Genomic DNA, 5,195 nt, shown 5'->3' with positions numbered 1-5,195 from the left:
TTACATGACACCATACCCTCAGGGTCTCTTAGGGCCTACCTTAGGGGTGACTTAACAGTAATAAAAAAAGGGGGGTTTAGTGTTTGGCAAGTGGTTTTAAATGGCGAGTTGAAGTGGGAGTAAACTGGGCACACAGGCACGGCAATGGCAGACCTGAGACAGGTTTGAAAGGCTACTTCTGTGGGTGGCACAATCAGTGCTGCAAGTCCACCAGTAGCTTTCAACGTACAGGCCCTGTGTATATGGTATACCACTTTACAAGTGACTTAGAAGTAAAATGAATATGCCAAACAGAAGTAAACCAATTCTACCATGTTTAGAGGAGGGAGCACATGCACCTTTGCACTGGTTAGAAGTGGTAAAGTGCTCAAAGTCCTAAGGCCAACACAAAGAGTTCAGCAAAAAGAGGAGGAAGGTAAAAAGTTTGGGGTGACCCTTCAGAGAGGGCTATTTACCAACAGCCAGTATGATGTACTTGCACATTTGTCCTTGTTACTTATTTCTTTGTTGGCAGAGGTGTACAAAATGTTTAAGTTGACTTTCAGACTTGACTTCACATGACTCCACACCTTGTGACTGCACTCCCCTTTGTGCCCCACCCTTTGAATCGACATATAAGGGATCACACAGCATGATTTCCAGTTGGGTAACAACATCCTTCACCTCCCCCCAGAGGTACATAATACTTCTTTCAAAATGGGATTATGAAATACTTGTCAGAGACTCTGTTTCCTCCTCTTTGAAGCATAAGGATCACATCATGAAAAAATGTAAACATGCCTTCAAAAACTGGCTAATTTGCTAACTTTGCCTTACACAAAATCCCTTAAATCCCACAAATTTGTCAGGTGTGAAATCTCACACAATTGTTTCAGCAGGGGGCTAGTTGGAGACAGCAATGCCTTGAGAGGCATTAGTTTGAGCAGGACATATTTCAATGAAGACTAATTAGGGCAAAGAAGGTTTTGTGAGACATTTTCTACTTAAATCAGTCCTGTTGCCTGTATACAGTGCAACTTTTGAAGGTTAGGTGCACCTACCATTCATGCAATATTATTGTAATATTTTTAAGTTCTCAAATGAAAGTTTCACAGTTTCACATTGTCCTGATAAAACATTTGAGTGATTAAACATTTGGAATCATTTGTTAAAATAGAATTAACATCATTTAAGATTAATAAGTTGGAATTGTGATGTTAAATGTCACTGTGGTGAAGGAAAACTCCCGCCTTTCTCTAGGAAGCTTCTTTATTGCTGAAACATAGACCACGTTTTTACTTTTTGTGCAAAGCGTTCGCCTTAAAGTTGAGGTGTTAATCGTGTTTAACTTGGCTAATGTTCCTATCACAGTGGCATAGCAATGGGTGGTTGGGGGACCCGGACGGCATGAGTTTTGGGGGCGTGGGCCTCCAAGGCTCTTACCTGCAGCCGTCTAGCAGCAAATGCGGGAAACTCTAGACTCCCCCACTCTTACATTCGGTTGCCGCAGGCAGAAAAATTAGGGACCTACATGGGCGGCACAAGGCCTAGCTACTCCACTGTCTGAACGTTTTTTTCTCAATTTAAAAACTTGCTGGTCCTCGAAGATTGATAATTTTACTGACCTCCAGTTGAGTGAGGTGTCGACAGCTTGTATTAGAGTCATCAGTCACCACACCAACCAGCAGTCTTGTAGGCCACGGCTGATGTCTCTCTGTCGTTCATGTCAGACGCCCCAGCTGCTCAGGCATTTAGCAGCAGAGAAAAGTACTCAAAACAGGATGGTGGGTGGGACTCCAGTCCGGACCTGCTGCCACATTGAGAGGGGAACACACTTTTTATCTCTGCACAAGTGCATGAAATTGTGGGCATTGCTTACCTTGCAGAATTTTACTGCAAATTCACGATTCACAAAATTGCGAAAAGCTGGAGGGTCTGTTTAATGACTTCCCTTCATCTTTTCTCACAGATGCCCAGAACTGACATATCCATCATAAACAATGCAAACCTGAACTATTAACAAACTCTCCCTGGTCAGTTAAAGAGTTCTACCCTACTCTGACCTTCACACTCTCCTTCCTCATCCTTTCCAACATGCTCTCCCAACTTCTACCTGCCACCTGTTGCAAGTTTCTCTCTTATTATAACTCTCTTAGTGCATATACCTCTTCCTTCTGTCCAAACCCTAAAAAGACTCTAGTTGTCCTGATAGAGCCACTGGGTAAAGTGTGTTGTAGACTATTCTCCATCTTTCTGCTGTCAGTGTCTAGAGTGATGCCATCAATCAGTGCATGAGCAGCCTGAGATGTTGAAAGCCACACTTATATTCTGCCGCCACCAAACTCTGACACTCCCACCTTATAATTTCACGAGTACTGTTAGACCTAGCATCTTTTAGCGTGTTTCTCCAGTCTTTTTGCTTTCTGACCTACCGGGTTTGACTCTGTTTTTGCTAAAAACTATGACTATGTGTCGCGGCAGTACATATCAGCTTCCACTCTCACTCTCCCTACATACTGCACACGATCGTGGCGGTACACAGTTGATTTTCACGCTGTCCCACGCTGGATTCGTTCCAACTCTCAAGGTAAGAGCTGCGTTTTTCACGGCTTCGCTTACGGTTCTCGGTTCCGTACCGTTTGACCACTACGCATACCGTCGCAACAGCCCACTTCTCCCGGGCTAAACTTGTATGCTTGTTTCTCCACAGATCCTGATCGCACACAATTGACTGTGTGAAACCCAGAAATCTCCCGCATCGCTGATGTCCTCTCGGACACGGCTTCCAATCAGCAATTGTTTTCTCACCCAGGTAATTCACGCACTTATCCACTCTTCACATGCATGCCGCCCGACACCGTGTGAACTTACTCCTGCCTGCTCACACTCTTCTCCTTTACCCCTAGGTTCCATTGAATCTCGCTAGACCGGTACTGGTACTTCCTTTTCCTGGCAGACCACCATTACAGTGGACATGGAACCGTGCTGTGCATGCTGTGTTTTAGTGACTCCTAAGGTGAAACGCTGTGTATCTTGATATATTTTGCACTCTTTGGGATATGTGGATTCTAACATATAAATTGCTGCTAACATCGATTTTTATCTTTTAAATACATTGCTGCTAACAGCGATTCCTATTTTTAAAAAAAAACATTACCAATCCTTCTAACCGTGTTATCGCTCACCCGTGATAGTCAGCCCCATTGCAGCCTTATCTGTAACAGATAGTACTTGGCGTTCGACCCCTGCGGTTGCCGGAAGTAGATCAGAACCGCACTGCACTCGGGGTTGACGCACTAGACGTTAGGCCGCCACTTGCTACTTAAACCACGCTGGAGCGGTCACGCAGTGGGCGCGCGCAGCGGGCACGCCAAAGGCAAACCCGTCTGCGCCCATCGGCGCCCAGAGCGCGCCCAGCGCCAGGACCCCTGGTCCTTGTGCCCCAGTTAACTACAGCAGGCAAACTCTACTGGATCTAATGCCTGCTCCATGCGCCCACAAAAATTTATTGGCAGCGGAGGCCACAAGAACGGCTATTGAATGCCCAGGTTGCACCTTCAGACTGAGCCCTAATCCTCAGAGAAATGATCGAAGGTGGAGGACGGGGGGTAACGCTCAGAACAATAAGGAGGCAGAGTCAGGCCCTAGGGAGGAAAAGACGGAGCAGACATCCAATAACCTGAAGGGAGACACACTTGAACATATTAAATGTCTCCTAATTAACGTTCGGTCCGTAGTTAAATACAAACATGAACTAGAGGACCTTATTCAGCTCACGGCACCAGATCTAGTCTTTCTGACAGAAACTTGGACAGACAACGCCTCCATCCCCGACTGGAATATTGCTGTCCCCGACGGTTATGCATATTCAGTTCAAAATAGAACATCAGGCAAGAGAGGGGGGATAGCCATTCTCTATCGAGCGAATTTCAAAGTTCATGTAGAGTCTATCTCGGCCCTCCCGGCAGAGGCACTACAATTTCGTATCAAACCTAATAATGCGCAGACCTTCCAGGACATACTAATCTACCACCCCCCAGGTCCAAGAAGTGCTTTCTCACAAGCCTTATTGACCCTCTTGGAGTCGTATACGGACTCCCACTCACTCACAATCTTGGGCGATTTTAACTATCACCTGGAATTAAACAAGAACCCAGACACTATCAGACTCTTAGACTACCTTATGGCCTTCGACCTAAAACAACTGATAACTGAGCCCACCCACACAGCGGGTCATACGCTGGATGGGATTTTTACTAACGATCCAGATATTATACTCTCTCAGTTATTAGATTTGCCATGGTCTGGCCACAGGGCTATTTATTTTACCCTTAATAGATCTCAATCCCAGCCTAAAGCACAAGTAAGCTCAGTTAAATGTCCAATAAGATGATGGAGTAAAATTAAGGACGGCATATTCGAATCAGCGCTTGACCAAGACCCTATCAAGTCAGAACATGACAACAATAAAGCTGTACAGCAGTTTAATGATTGGATTTTGGCAGCAGCCGACAGGGTTGCACCAATAAAAATAGTCAAAATAAAGGAAGCAAAGATATCAGCTCCATGGTATACTCTCGAACTCAAGGACCTAAAGACCAAATGCAGACAGGCGGAACGGTATTGGAGGACAGACTATGATAGCCTAAAGAAAATCGCTTACAGTCTCTCTGTGAAAACATATAAAGAAGCGATAGTAGATGCTAAAAAGCACTTCTTTACAGTCAAGATCAAGGACGCAGGAAATTCCACTAGGGAACTGTTTAAAACGATCAACCTGTTGGCAAAACCCCGGCAGGTTAGCACCTTCAAGCCAGACCAGCACTTTTGTAACTCCCTCGCGGAACACTTTCAACAGAAAGTAAATAAAATATATAACAACTTCTCGCACACCATGAAGCCTTCGGATCTGGCTGGGTCTGTTATATGCTCCAACCGGATGTTGATCAGCTTTCAGCCGGTGAGCAAAGAAGAGGTTAACGCTACTCTCCTCTCTTTAAAGTCAGGGGCACCTACAGATCCATGTCCACCAACCATCATGCATCAAGCTGCAGGTCCAATCACTGAACATCTTACCCCACTCTTGAACCAAATTTTGAGCTCTGGACAATATCCCGCCATCTGGAAAAAGGCAGCCATCACCCCTCTGTTAAAAAAACCTAGCTTGGATCCCTGCAACCCTAACAACTATCGTCCCATCGCAGGACTCCACCTCG

The sequence above is a fragment of the Triturus cristatus genome, chromosome 4_1 (assembly GCF_964204655.1).
Source record: "Triturus cristatus chromosome 4_1, aTriCri1.1, whole genome shotgun sequence".
NCBI classification, from domain to species: Eukaryota; Metazoa; Chordata; class Amphibia; order Caudata; family Salamandridae; genus Triturus; species Triturus cristatus.
The sequence above is the reverse complement of the archived record's forward strand: the minus strand, read 5'-3'. Positions refer to the sequence as shown.